Consider the following 16,066-nt stretch of genomic DNA (forward strand, 5'->3'; position numbering starts at 1 on the left):
AAACATCACCAGATGATCCCAGTACCTTGACTGATACATCTGTCAGTTTTCTGCCTGTGCTTTTACAATTCAGAATTTTAGAGTTAACAAATTATGCTTTGAATTAAGTAGCTTGTAAGTTGAAATATCGTTAAGCATTACAAATGTTTCATTTACAGTTAATAAAACATGATGTTTTACATGTTTACAAATGACTGACTAGTACACTAAAAATTGTAGATTGAACCAATAAAAAATCTCTGCTTACAAAATCACAGTGTAAAATTTGTGAATCTTTATTTGTTTTACACATTATGTGCAATAATCATTTAAGAGAAATCAGAATTAATTTTTCACAAAGATTTTAAGATGTTTTATTTGTTATAAATAACAGTAATTGGGTGTAGATTGAATATGAATGTGGAGTGTTGTTCAGCAGTTTACTGCTAGAGCAAAGTTTCTTAGCCTTCGGGTTGCAAAATTAGCCTATAACTTTACATGTAAACAAGGGTTGCATTTGTTTTTCATTTCTACATACCTTTCATTTTTGTTTCTCCATATGGAGAATGGTCATGGAAATGCATTTTCATGCTATCCAAACTGTGGTGAATAATAGATTTCTTCATCCAAATTTTTCTCAGTATAATCTGAAGTGAAAACATCAAATTTTTTGCTTTGAAGATGAATAATCCAGATGTTAAGCTTTTTAATGTAAGCAATGTTTAACTTCGTCATTTAATGTTTATCACGTCCTTGTAAATTCACATTAAAGTCATTTAAATGTGAAAATAATTAGCTTTGTAAACCTGCAGCAACATACACTCACTGTTCTGTAAAAACATTGGGAACAGCATTTGTTAATCCTGGAAAAATACTATTAATTTATCTTGCAATGCCCCAATATCTGGATTAACGCTCCCTCATGATAACCATCAGACTTCTATATGGAAAAGAAGAGATTTTTCTTTTTGCCCATGTCATCACACAATTTTGCAACAGCCTATTCTATAATGAACAACTTTTAATAAGATAACCATTTTTAAAGCTTTAAAAAGAATTTGTTTGGTATTTCTGGCATATTTTTTGTGTCAAGAGCATTTCTGTGAATTAAGCGCAGTATGTCTATTCCGCCCTTTGTATAAGATGATCTTTCAATTTTTTCAGAAATCCAGTATTCTTTCCTGTTATCGCCCTTATACCATAATTACTACTGCAATACATTTTGTCCAATCTGTGTTATAGTTTTTTAGTAGCTTCATAGAAAATATCAAAAAGACATGTCCTGTTGCATGACCAGGTATTGATTTACAAAACAACATTTTATTTGATTGATCTGTCCCTACTGCATTCAAATCTCACAAGACATAAGAACTGAGAAATGTTAGCCACATCAGTTGATTCATCAAAATGAATACTAAAAAAGTAACTTGAACTCACTTGCTGAATTATCTGATTGCAAACATTGGCAGCCGTGTCATCGATTCACTTTTATATTATGTTAGAAAGCGGAATTTATTTTCAATTCTTTTTGCTTCTTTTACACATATGAAAATGCTGAGCATATCAATTGCAGCAGGTAATATGAGGTTTTCTGCAATTGTATGGGGTTTGGATATCATAACTGCTCTTGATGCTGCGAGATAGTTGCTTTTAAGTGTATACTTCAACCCATACTGACAAAAGTGTACTTTTGTCAGAATGGGTTGAAAGTACAAATGGAAACTTGTTGAATTCTCATAGTATGTAATTTTCTTTCGAAAAATTCCAGGGTTTACTTTTATTATATGGATGTTTAGTTTTAAGTGTCAAATTAATTTTGATGGCTTAATACTTTCATTGTAAAGTAAATGACACACTGTGGCTTTCCATCCAATGAGGTAGAACCATAATTTAAATAACTGTCATGTCTTTTTACCAGTCTATTCACTTGATTTAGATGGATCTCTTTGTTTTTTCATAAATTTATCCATTTTGCATAGGCATCTATTTGAAAAAAAAAAACAGTTACCCTGTTTAACTGCACAGAAAAAACTGAATGTTCAATTATTATTTTCAGTGAAACTACACTTTATATGCTTCATGCTGGAAACTAAACTGACATTCTGCAATCCCATAAACCTCTTTTATACTGCTGAGAGCATGAATTATTTAAATGTCATATGCATGTTTTATAAATGACGCTCACCGCGAATATTATGGAAGCAGACCAAATACAAGGCGAATGTAACATCAAGTTGGAATCTGTAAATTGCTCATTTTTGTACTCTTCATACATTGTTCATACCAGTCACTATAAATGCAGGTAAATAGTTATGACGAGGTTTCATAAGGTTGTGGTTGGGGGGTTATAAAATATTCATTTTATATATATATATATATATATATATATATATATATACTTTTTGGGGGATGTATAGCTAAAAAGGTTGAGAATCACTGTGCTAGAGGAACAGTTCTAAGATGCTTCATCTCACCCATACATAGTTTGTTCTTCCAATACATTTTAATCCAGCAGTAATGAACTTCCTTTATTGCAAGTACAGGATCAGTTAAATAATCAGTAATAAAAGTACAGCCTTTACTGTAATGTGTACAATAGTGTATTATCGTATGATATTGTTTACTAGTCTTCATGGTTATGACATAAAAAATTTCACATCAATTTTCACTTCAATGTAATTTTTAACTACATAGTATAAATGAACCATTACTAATCTTATATTCCTAAACCAAAACCTTATATTCCATTAACTCATTTATTAGCAAGTCTAGACGTGATGGTAGACACTGAAGTCTATGAGTTGCTGAGTTGTATGTTGGATGTTGCTGGGTAGTTGAACCCAGGCTTTACATGTTCAAGTTGTTTCTCCAAATCATTTTTTTCCCATTCTCTGGTAACTCAGAGTAAAAAAAATAAACCAACTAAACCTACAAAATTTTTAAACAAATTTTAAACCTAATGTTGTGTAGTAATTTTTTTGTAAACTTTAGCCTCTATAACATCTGATATCCAGATAATACAGTTCTAAAATCATACCTACTGGTTAGACATTTCTCATGTCATAACTTTCAATGTTGAAATTTTTGTTAAAATTTCAACCTGCCCTACAGCTTATTGCTATTTTATAAATAAATAATGAAGGCACAATCATCTTTTCAAAGATTGTCTGTAGATTTCACATTACATTATTCCTACCACACACCTAATGATCTTTTTTTTATTAGTGTAATTTTGTTCCAAAACAAAATCTTGCTAATGGATACTATAGTGAACAGAACTACTTTCATGAAAACACCATGTCTAGGTGTTTATCTTAGACTAAAATATTTTCGCTATTTCTTGCAAATGTAGTCAATATTATTATTTTAGGAGAGATTGTGATCAAGTATTATTCTTCAAAACTTTGCAAGAGATGACTGTTCTACAGCATTATATTATTTATTATGAGTTTGCTTATTTGTTATGTTTGTTTATAAGAGTTTATAAAATTGGATAAGTGTAATTATATCAACTTCTCGTGATTCTATTGCAATTCATATTTTTTTTTTTTTAATATGTTGCTTTTATTTAGATAAATAATTTGTTACCCTTTCAGATATTTTATATATATTATATATTTTATATATCAGATTTACAGAGTTTTCTTTTCTCATTTCATCAATAAATTTTGACTGTACAGGAACTATTCCTGTTTTAAGTGAATTATTAATTATAATACCACAGAGTGAATCTTATATTTATTCCCTACAATATTTTATAAAAATACACTATTTGATCCCCCTCATTTGTTTTTGTACTTCATGATTCTCTTCCTATTCAGCCAAAGTTCTTAATATGCTGGTATGCTAGCTCTATCAAAGGGATCCAACATGTTATCTTTTCTGGCAGAACTAAATGTTCCTTTATATTCAAAGTAACTATGGAACAGGACTTTTAAGCTTCTTACATTTCCCATTGGATATTGCTTCTTTTGTGATTTTTAATGACTAGGCTTCCTGTGTTTAATGCCAACCTCATCCTCCTGGAATCATATTGATTTTTCACACAGCCTTCATCTAGGTTGATGGTTTCTTTCAGCATATTATATGTTACCTTCAATAATCTTCCCTTTGCTGATGTAGAAAGAAGTGTATGCATGGCGGCTTCTCCTCCATGAGAGCATTAACTTTTCTCTTCCATTGTAACAGAAATATTCACTTTTAAATACTTTTCATTTTAATTATATGTCCAATTCCATTGCAGCTGTCAGCCTACTGCTGGTATTTCTGAGCTTCGCAAGCTATGCCATTGTCGTATTTTATCTCTTCGGTTGCATGCTGTCATTAACTTGCCTGTTACATTTGTGGAAATAGGGTCGAAAAAATTCAATTAGAAGTTTAGAGATGACAGTGTTCTTCTTTTGACTTTCCCTGTTCTACATAATTAATTCCTATAGTAACAAATTATTTTGTAAATTTCCATTTAACAGCCAGTAGCGAGTCTCCTCTCTAAACAGTAAACCAAGTGACGACTAATATCAGCTTAGAAGCTTGAACTTGTCACAAATTCATTCCATTAACTACTTGCATAATGTCATTTACCACCTAATCATAACAACATATTTACATACCTTTAGGCCTATCTTCTATACATTAACCAACGAATTCATTCTAGTTCAACAACAGTTTGGACAATGTAGTTTTTTTGACCAGCTATCTTATAGAAGTTAAACAGACCTTTCAGTTCATCCACATATGCAATTAGACATTTATACAGCATTAAAAGTGTAGCTACATTCATATGGTGTGATTGTATTTTTTCACTAACAGAGTTAAATTTATTAAGAATGTCATTCCATAAGGCTGTCATAAACAAAGTTTCAGTGCAAACAAGTTTTCTTAAAGACCATTTGCCTTGGTTCTTTGTTTTTTCACTTTCATCTTGGCTGTTAGTCGCCCTTTTGAGAACCTCAAAATCTCTGTTGAGGCTATTGCATGCCTTTTCCTTGGCCAGCCATCATGTTATGCTCTGTGATTTTTATGGAGAATTTCTTAACACCAGGCTTGAAAAATAATTCTAGCACATCCATCGATGGGTTGATGAAGAACTAGGTCTTACCAAATTGAAGGAATGGGCAGAGTACACTGCAGAATGTCAATGGATTAGCTTCATTTAGTCTAGTTTTTAATCTATAATAGATCCCAGACATATTTGAAGCATTATAAAATAATTGTCTGTGGCAATTCTGAATGTATGAGTCATGAGCCTTAAGAAATTATGGCCGTTGTTTTTAAAAAAAAATCTACAAAGCGTTTATTAGGTTATCCCAGACTCATTTACATACCTTAAGATGAAAGAAACTGGTCATTATGTGTAACATCAGGAATTGAATCAACTATTATCGAAAAGTATTTTGAGGTCTTCACTTCTTTTAAAATACTCTCTATAACACATGCACTCTCAACTTGTAACATATAGTAGAGAAAGCTAAGATGATTTACCTTGCTGGGGTTTCCTTGCTTATCAATGTGGCTTTTAGAACAAGGGTCAAACTCTGGTATTAGTTTTAGGCACATCATGCAGTTTTCATTATTAGTGGAACCAAACAGTTCTTCCTTTCTAAAGGCAAGGCCAAGTGATGCTAGCTTATCACGTAAATCACTCTTTGAAGCACAGCCCTCCAATATTTTACTGCTTCAATTTGAGTTTGTAACTGGTTATCAGTCTTCCCTATTTCAGCAGCTCTCTGTTAAGAGCAAATGTGAGTTTCCGTGTTCTTTAACCTGCTGGTAACCATGTTTCCAATCACCAAATCTACTGTCAGCAAATGGTCTTAAAGTTAGACAAAACAGTTTGCAGTGGCTACAAAAGAACCCTGGTTGGAAGAATAAACTAGGTAATCCCTATTCACTAGATCTCCATTAGCAAGTTTTCTGTCAATGTTTTATTCAAGAATCTGTTTTTATCAGGTTATTCTCTTTTGGATTGTTCTATGTTACCATCTTAATTTTGATTGAAATCATTTTTAACAAAATAGTGTCTTGTAGTGTCTTTAATTTTCCACAATACTGGATTGTTACTTGGCTTAAAGTTACCAGTAATACTAGAAGCAGGAGTATCAGGTTTTGAAAGGATTTCTTTGTTTTCTTTATTGAAACTCAACTTGGTTGACAGTGATATGAGAATAGGTTGTCTCTGGCCTCTTATTTGCCAAAAGGTATAATAAAATCAATAAAAGTCGTTTCGACTTCATTCGTGTTTCTATATCGACACTTTAACTTTATGAAGATGTTGAATAAGATTGGAAAGAAGTTTCATCTGTATTAGGATTAATCTAAAAAAATATATCTAATTTTACAGTTTTACTTAATATTTCATTCACTTTAATTTTCCTCTCGCTCGCTACTTTTCGGTATTTTGCACCGCTAAGCCGTTTGTTTTTGGTTATCTATGTTTTTCTATCTATGTTTTTGGTTAAAATAACATAACCAAGAACATACTAAATGGAACTGAATACTTACAAGATAAATGTTTTAGAATATACTAGGAATAGATTTGATCTGAAGCAGAATAGTAGGATAAAAGTAATGGTCCAATTACGATGACACCAGAAACCTGACTGTCAGCTTCAATTGACAACAGACTTGAGACTCGCAACAGCCGACTGTAAATATTCTAGTTGGTAGAGATACTCGGCTTATTGATAGCCAAGGTAGATCGTTTATTGATCATGTAGTTGTTCTGGAATCTGTTATTCCAGACGCCTTGCAACTTACCAACGCCTGGTTGCGGTATTTTTTGATATGCAAAAGGCGTACAACACAGCTTGGAGGAGAGGAATCCTAACTAAACTGCATGAATCCTAACTAAATCCTGCATTTATCAGTAGGAACGACGATATCCGAAAACTGAATACCACAGGAAAGTATTCTAAGGGTTACTTTATTTGCCGTAGCCATAAATAGTATAACAAACTGCTTCGAAAACCAGTTACGTGTTGCTTATATGTTGACGATTTTTCAATTTACGTAACATCTGGAACTTTAGCTACTAACCAGATCCAGATGCTACAAAATACAATAACCCGATTAGAATCGTGGTGTAAGCGACTGGATTCACATTTTCTGTGGAGAAAACGAAATTCATCTGCTTTTCACGCTTGGAGAAAATACTGACCGTAAACTGTTTTTACACGGTGAACCAGCTGAAGCATACACACGGGTTAGATTTTTAGGAATGTGGTTTGACAAACGACTAACGTGAGTAACACATTTCAAGGAGCTGAAGGTAAAACGTTTAAAAATATTGGAATTGCTGAGTGTTTTATCTAATACTCCATGAAGAGCCGCTCTAGTCCAGTATGTATGTTGCGCTTCTACCGAGCTCTAGTCCATTCTCGCTTGGACTACGGCTATGTGGCTTATTCATCCGCTCGGTCCACCGATCTTAGAGTGCTAGATGCAGTCTATCTATTTCTTTTCAGCTCTGTGGTAAATGTACTGGTGGAAAGAGGCGAGCCATTTCTTTCAAACAGAAGAAATCAAATGATCTGCACACGTAGCTCGTATTAAAGCGGATTGAAATCATTCAACCTTTGATAATAAGAACAGACGAGTTCTACTGCTCCGCTAGGCATCACAGCTCACCACCTCTTCTCGGCTGTAATTATAAAATTACCTCCAGTCCTTATTGTTAATTACTTCTTTGAAATCCGGTTATTTTGCCAAAAAATCTCATATTATAAATAGCCTTAATTCTGATGCTTCAGCTTATATGATTGGCTGCAAAAACGTTAACTCTGTGGGCTTTTGTGGTTGGCATCACAACATACATGTTTGGTCTTCTGTGGGCTTTTGTGGTTGGCATCACAACATACATGTTTGGTCTTCTCAGCATCGCCAGTATTTTCATCGCTGAGTGCTTTTCTATTAATAAGGTCTTGAATATATAATTAGCTCAACATTTCGACATGTACTTGTTGCTCTGACTTCATGAGTGCCTCACAAGCAATTATTGACGTGTACTCCAGACACGCTTGTCTGTGAATTTCAGGGTGTATTTCGCAAATGAACCACCGTAATACAACTGTGAGCTTCTGCCGGATCCCCAGATATATTGGAATTTCAGGGAATGAGCGCGCTGATAGTGCGGCAAAGGAGGTTTATTTCCAACCTCCTTTCACCGATCGCGTTGCTTCGAACGGTCTTGTCTCCTGAAGAGGGTGGTTCATGACGAATGGCAAAGTGAATGGATTGCTACCATGAACAATAAACTTCACCCAGTTAAGAAAACTGTCACCGTGGAGCCTCATCGTGTAGATATACAATTACGAATATAATAAATATGCAATTTACGAATAGGGTACGCTATACTTACTCATGGATATGTGATGACTGAAACAGATGCACCTCTTTGTGCTCGCTGCGATTGCCAACTAACAATGCATCACATCCTTGTGCATTATATCTGTTCAAAGGCATTGTGTCGCAAGTTTCATCTAGGGGCTAACACGTAAACTATTTTAGGGGATAATGAAATGTTAATATCTTATGTTTTACGATTTCTTAGGGCGGTCCATTTATATTCAGGTATTTAAATTACTGTAGTGAGTCTCAGCTATTCATGTCATTTGCTGTAAAGCAGATTGTAACTTTATTTTTAGATATGTAATGTGATATCTTCTCTTTTTTATTACAACAGATATGTCGTAATATCCCGAGTTATACTGCAGTATAACTGCAGTTATACTTTTGTATTATATCCCGAGTTATAATGCAAAAGTGTTTTTCGCCAGAAAATCCCCCCAAAAACCCCATATTTCTCAAAAAACTACTGTAGATAAGGTTATGGGACCTATTGTATTCAACTTTTCAGAAATAACCGTCAAGAAAAGATTATTTGTCGTTTGCGAATAGGGCACACCAGGCTCGCTCATGGATATCTGATCGCTCAAATACACGCACCAGTTTGTGCACGCTGCGACTGCCAAGAATAGTTTACCACATCCTTTTGGATTGTATCTCTTATGCGGCATTGCGTCGCAAGTTTAACCTAGGCGCTAACATGAGAACTCTTATAGGAGATAATGAAATCTCTTATGTTTTACGATTTCGTAGCGCCGTCAGTTTATGTAAAAGTATTTGAATTACTGAAGTGTATTCCACAGCTATTTATGCTATTGCCGCAAAGCAGATGGTAATATCTGCTGTGATATCTCTTGTTTATTAAAACAAACGTCGTGTTCGGGCGATGATAACGCGAAAGCGTTTTTGGCTTAGAAAACCTCCCCCCCCCCAAAAAAAAAAAAAATTAGCCACGAGGCTCGAAGTGATGGCCCGCGTAGGTACGAGCGAGACAGCATCACCCTCGAGGTGAACGGAGTCGCGCTGCCCACACAGTACTTCGCCTGCTGCCGCCAACACGTGTATAAGTATAGCCAGTCATACACTTAATACCATGTTGCTGACAAAAGATATCGTGTTACAACTGATTTTATCTTATTAATATTTATTAATAAATATGTGTAAAACTTATTTTTTGAAAAAAAGTTTTTACGCATATTTTAATCAAATTTGCCGTCCTAGGTCCGGGCCCCATACCTAAATCCGGCTCTGCGTACAAGCGTTAAGCCCCCATTATATAAATGGGTTATGTAATTGTGATTTCTCTATTATGCTGCAGATTTCTTTTCCCCGTCCTGCAGTTAACATGGGTGAGGAGGTTCACTGTTTAGTATTTCAAATGAAAGCATAACATAATCAGAAAATTTCTACCTTTGTTTAAAATATATTAATTTCCCGTTAAAACCAACTTTGTCGTTAATGGGTAAAACATAAATCGATATAATAATCGTAAATTTAATGAATTGCTTCAATGGTTTTTGCCTCTTTTTTGAAACGCAGACGACATTGAAATAAAAATAATTGTATTTTTGTCATAATTTTATAAATAGCGATTGCTATATTATTCGGTTACCTACGAAAATGATATCTTGATTTTTATTGAAAAAATATTTAACACATTACTGGAAAAGTTTTCTAATTAAAAAACGCTCTTCTAGCAAATTAACTTTACGATCTCATTTCAAAAACGTTTGTACATTCTAAACTTGTAAAACAATACATTTTCTGATTAACTCGCTGATTTCTCGAGAATAGTAAATCCGATTTTGATAAATGAAATATCAAATTGAAACGTCCAATTTTTAAAATTTTCATTTGCGGGAAACAATATTTTTTCTTTTATAAAACGTTTTTTTGTCGGCGACTAAAAATATTACTGCATGAAAATGATTATTCTTTTGGTTTATGCCTCACCCTTCAACTATTTGTGGAATCATGTGGTTAAGTTTATTTCTAAACTACCTCATAGTTCAGTAAATACAATGTTGAAAAGACCTTGGATCAGGTGGACCTTGAACTGCTAGATCTGATGAAGGTCTAGTGGTTCTTGAAATGCTGTCATTTTGATTTACCGGTTATGTATATATTTCTTCTTTTATTTTATTCTTCTTCTTTTTATTCTGTACAGCTTTAGTAAGAGTTTGATAGAAAGACATTCAATTTTAATAGCTAAGAAATAATTTTTTAAAGATAATATTTTGTTAAGGCTTATTATCCAGTATTCAACAGACTAAAATTATTATTTAAATTTTATTTTATGTTTGTTAAACATAAGGGTCATTAAAATGGTGTTTGCACCATTTTATGTTTTTGAATTTGCTATTATTTATGTGTTAACGAGATATTATTTTTTAAATATATATTTTTTAATTACTATCTACGTAGTAAGAAAAATGTATAGTTCTTTTTTGATGAAATGTCATTTTTAAACATGTAGGACACCGGTAATGATTTTGATTTTAAATTAATTTACTCTTTTATCAACAAGAATCTGTGTGTATGCTCTGTCCATAACTAATATTTTAACATTATACTTTATTCATATTTAATGCTAGTTAATAAAATCTGTATTTTTAAGGGGCTATTTACTGAAATTGACAAATGCTCTCTAGACTTTTGACCAAGTGTTACGCATTTGCAGCTGCTTTTCAATTTTGATGGAAAATCTATATATTTCAAACGATGTGTAATGTTATATTTTTTTACATTTATTTTTTCTCCGAACTTTTGAAGCAGTTTTCCTTTGCATCATTTTTGAAACTTATTTTTCTAAGCTAATAGTTTTAATTTCTTGATTTTGTGACTTCCTGTTATAATTCTAACCACCGACTCATTGTTTTTTTTTAATGAGGATCTAGGTTTTATCTTGATGTTAATCTGTCTTGAGAAATTGTTATTTAATGTTTAAGTGATAGCGGAGCGGATATGAGATTTTTTTTATTGTTGTTAGGAAACCACAAGGTCACTGTGTTACTAAATTGTTTATAGGTGTTGTAACATTATAGTATTTTTTAAATGTATTTAACACTCCTTTTAATTTAAAACAATAAAAGAAGGTGAATGACTTGGAGTGAAAAAGTATTAACTAGTAATTTCATAACTGATCTGATGATTGTATTGCTCAGTTGGTGGTATTGATGGAAGTGAAAGTTGTTACTATCAAATTTGAATCCTTGAAGAGTGGGATTATAACTGTTTTCTTTTTATTCTGGATCTAGGGTGATAATCTGTTCTGATGGAAGTGACTTGTTTCACATTTTTTTGATGAAGAATAAAGCAGTCCCAAGGCTCTGAGATAGTGTAACATTTTGTAGTCTTTCAAGGTCAGTCCTTTCATTTTTCTTGTTTTATTAGTACTTAATTTATTTATTAATAATCAGTCATTTGTTATATATCAATAGTAGTTATTATATCTGGATTTATTTTTTAATACTCAGTTTATTACTTATTAGTAGAGTAGAGCTTAGTAGTTGTAACTGGAGAATAAGGACAGAAAAAGGTGAGATATTCTTGTATAAGCTTGTAGATTTTCTTAAAAATCAGATAAGCTAATTTCAACTAATTTCATTAGGTTAAAATTTTTATATAAATTATTATGTATTATGAAGCTCGTTCATAGTGTGCAGTCCATATCAAAAACATTGTGGTTTACTACTAGAAAGAAATTTATTAATGTGACTTAATTAAAATTGGTAATTGTTAATATCAACTATATTACATCAATATGAATATTATTATTAAATACTTCAAAAAAACTTGTAAAACTTACAAATTTGGAAATGGTAGATAATGGAGATTCATAGAATGAATGACTGGCATATTTTAGCAAGAGTGCATAGCTTAATACAGAGTATTAACTCCACTTATATTAGGAGGGCTGATTTTTCCAATAAGCATCTAACCTCCAGGCTGAAACTTTTATATAGCCACTGGATTTAAAAGATGTCTGTGGATAGATCTTGGAGATTTGGCCAAGACAAAGGAACACCAGTAGGAAGAAGGGATCAAAAGTAAAGAAAAGGAGAGGATCTATGCATTGAACTGCAAAACAATTAGGCTTTCTTAACTTGGATGTGAGCATCACATGTCAATGATTTTGTCTTAACAAAGTTTTGCCACAAAAAAATTTGGCCACAAAAAAATTTGATTTCCTCTAAGATACTAAAAAAAAACTAGGCAAGCTCATGCTTCCCTAAGGAAAACAGAACTATTCCCTAACTAAAACAGAACTACCTCATCAGAACTTGTCTTCTGTAGGATGTCACTCTCACTGAGAACATTTAAAATCAGGACCATAAAAAAATAAATTTAAATCAAAAACATTTAAATCATCCATTTTTAAGAGACGTTTACTACATTTAAGAGACAAGATTAGTATTAAGGTGCATTCATTTCTTGGTACGTGTTGCCTCTTTTTATTTTTTGGATTTCTAACTTGTTAGTATTTTGTTATCCAATCATTTTTTGGGTTTAATAACAATTTATGTAGATAATATTATAAACTTACAAACTGTTGCACAATTATCTTGTTAATTATTTTATAAGTTGGATGGTTATTTTCTTTGTTAAAGAATCTGCTTTTTAATGATATATGGATTTTTAAGAAGCAATTTAAGTTTTAAAAAGGTAATGACATTTTTTAACCTTGAATACATTATTAAATTATTATGTAATGGACAAAACAATTTTATTGAATGTGCAACTTTTGTCTCAATTTATTAATTTTTTTATTCTTGCAGTAATTTTGATTTACTTGCGACCTTTGCCCTGATAAATTATAATGTTTGCTGATAGTTAATTTATAATTTTTTTTTATCAAAATTTTTGTTAAAGATAACCTTAGTTTTGCAGTATATTTTTCTTATTCATTATTACGTATTAACTGTGGATGTTAATCAAGAGGTAGTGTATTTTATTTCTTCTTCTGCATTATTTTTACTTATTAGAGTTAACTTTGAAAAATTTTTCTTTGTAATATTTTCCAGTTTTCCTTTTTAAGTATTTATTTGGTATTAATTACTATATTATAGTAGGTAGCTTCAGTGTAAATTGTTCGTTTGATCTTAATGCTAACAAAAAGTAGCAGTAGTATTTTCGTCAGCAACGATGATTTATTAAAATGAGTTTGATTTGTACCTATACAATTTTTTTTGAATCATTTTCCTGCCTGATTACTATTATTTATAAAACTAATTTTTACATTTATTACTTCCTTCCCTCCCTGTATTTAATGCGTCTGCTTCCTATAAATGTGTTTTTATGAATTATTAATTATAATTTTATTAATAATTATATTCTGCTGTTAGGAGGCTGGCTATCATTAAGGTGATTATTATTGTTTTTAGATGTTGGAGAATAATAATTTTGTTTAATAAATCTTGAAAGGCTATTATGTCACTTATTATCTGACACAAAATGGTTTAGAAAAGGAAAATGCCTGCTGACCATAATCTATAGAATTATTACATTGATAGTGCTTCTTCTATATAGCAGCTGATTGTAGTAATATCCTCTAAACTGGATAACGTATCTGTATTTTTAAAAATATGTGTTTATTAAATGTAGTCTATTACATTTGATTCTAATCGACACATGAAGCCAATGAAATGCTGGTGATATTCAGTCCTACAAGCAATAACCTTGCTGTGTTCACCATACACTGGTCATGTAATGTACCTCACTGCATTATCTGATTGTCTCCAATGAGTTAGGGCCTAAATGTTATCAGTGTATATTTTGCTTAATTTAATATAATTCTTTTTTAGTAACTTTGACATAAATTACGTTTTAGATATTATTATATTCACTTTTTTTACTTGCTTAATTTTAACTTGCAATGTTTTTTCATTTTTTCAGTTTTTTTTCATGTTTGTCCTCAAATTTGCATTCTTAATTTAACATACTTCCTGACATTGGCGATTGATGAAATTTTGCACAGTTACTAAGGTTGGATGGCAATACAATATTCCACTATTACTTTTGCAAACATCCCCCCACATGGGGGTAAATTTGTAAAATGTATATAAGCGACAAAAAAAAAAGTTTTGTTAATTTTACAATTGTATTTCAATAATCACAAACTTCATTATTTCATTACTTTATGTAGTAAATGTGTGATTGAAGATTTGTCTGATATTTTTTTATAAATATATTAGAAATTTCAATATATGATGTTATCTTTTGCAATCCAAATTAACCTAATAAAAACTTGTGCAATGTATGATAATAATTTGATTAAAGTATGACTAAAAAGTATAAAGCAAGTTTTAAAAAAATTTTTAAAATATTTGTAATATTATTTTTAATTACCTTCAAACAATCTGTCAACTCAGTTGATGAATGTCATTTTACTACATTTAACTAGTTTTGTTGTTCACATTATTTTTCTGAATTCGTGATCATTCAATACCAGAAATAAATTATTTTGACAAAAATTTATTTAAATATTGCATTACTAATATTTTTGGAAAAATCAAAGGAGTGTAGGAGTTATGGCTTAATAAAGCTGCCAAGTTTTAAAATATTGAACTGAAAAAAAAATTAGTTTTCCTCCATGTTAAGTTTTGTAGATGTCTGATGAACGCTTTTCTCTCGGTCAAACTATACTTTTATCTATTTATATATGTATATTAATAATATTGCTGTGAAAGAATAGCAAAGGGAAAATTAGAGGATATAAAAGCAAATCATAATTTATATGTAGGCTATGAAGCTAAGCTCAGCAAGCAATGCACTTTAAAACATGTTTATTTTTATTTATTTTAACCCCAGAAAAATTCACGTGCTTCTTATATAAAAAAAAAAACTGTCATTAAGATAATGTAGTTGAATTTGAATGATTAATAATTATATTTCATGTTGACACAATATCTTTATTTTATTTATTCATTTACTTGCTTGGAAATGTTGTATAGAAGTGATGTTTCTAATAAGAATGCAGACTGAATCAGGTTTCTGTAATTCCTGGTTTCAAATCAGGTTACTTACTGGTAACATAATTATTTGAATTGTGAACTATGTAGAGAAGTATCTTGCATGATTATGTTATTCTCAGAGTATTTAAGTAAATGTAAATTTGTAAGACTATACTGGTTACTTTTCACAAAATATAGCCGACTAACAACTGTAAGGTAAGGAAATTTACACTTGCAATTTCCGCTATATTTTTACACAGAAATTTTTATGTTGTGATCTAAAATTGTTTTCACATTATCAGCATGAATAATGTATGATGATTATGCTTCATTATAACAAAAAATTAAAAATAAATAATTTATTTAATAGTTGAAGTTAGATTGAAATATTCTGTAGAAGAAAAGCTTTGTTATAAGGTACAAACAAATTATGTTTGTTCTTTATCTACATTCTTTAATTATTTATTATCATAACTTAATTAGGGGTCAAGCGCATACTTTTCCCCTCAAAAAGAATTTAAAATATAATTTGATAGCCTTTTAGTCAGTCAGTCTGTGATTAATTGCTACTTTCAGTTCTCTTATAATTTTTGTTAAAAATGTGCAAAGAATCTCTTTAAAAGAAAAAACATTTGAGTTATCATTCAGTAATTAGTTCAGCAGAATTCAATAGTTAGTTTCAGTTGTATTGTTTTCTATATTATATTTTCACGTGTTGCATATATTTAACATTATTGTGATTAATCAGTTTAGTTACACTGTAATTAATGAATTGATTTAATTCATCTTTA

General features: G+C 31.1%; 1 protein-coding gene across 18 annotated transcripts in view; it reads left to right on the plus strand.

Annotated features, from left to right (window-relative positions):
* The window catches only part of LOC142318445 (sodium-independent sulfate anion transporter), a 161,333-nt gene that overhangs the window by 55,412 nt on the left and 89,855 nt on the right, over nt 1–16,066 (plus strand). For 14 of the 18 annotated variants that reach the window (XM_075355092.1, XM_075355034.1, XM_075355076.1 and 11 more), the window contains exon 2: nt 11,580–11,684. The exons of 1 other annotated variant lie outside the window; for it this stretch is intronic. The gene's annotated coding sequence lies outside the window, so the exon portion shown is untranslated. Of the gene's footprint in view, nt 1–2,059; nt 2,282–11,579; nt 11,685–13,203; nt 13,264–16,066 lie in introns of those variants that run through there. 3 more of the 18 variants (XM_075355046.1, XM_075355064.1, XM_075355082.1) reach the window with 3 other exon arrangements.

Source organism: Lycorma delicatula, chromosome 1 (assembly GCF_047948215.1).
Source record: "Lycorma delicatula isolate Av1 chromosome 1, ASM4794821v1, whole genome shotgun sequence".
NCBI classification, from domain to species: Eukaryota; Metazoa; Arthropoda; class Insecta; order Hemiptera; family Fulgoridae; genus Lycorma; species Lycorma delicatula.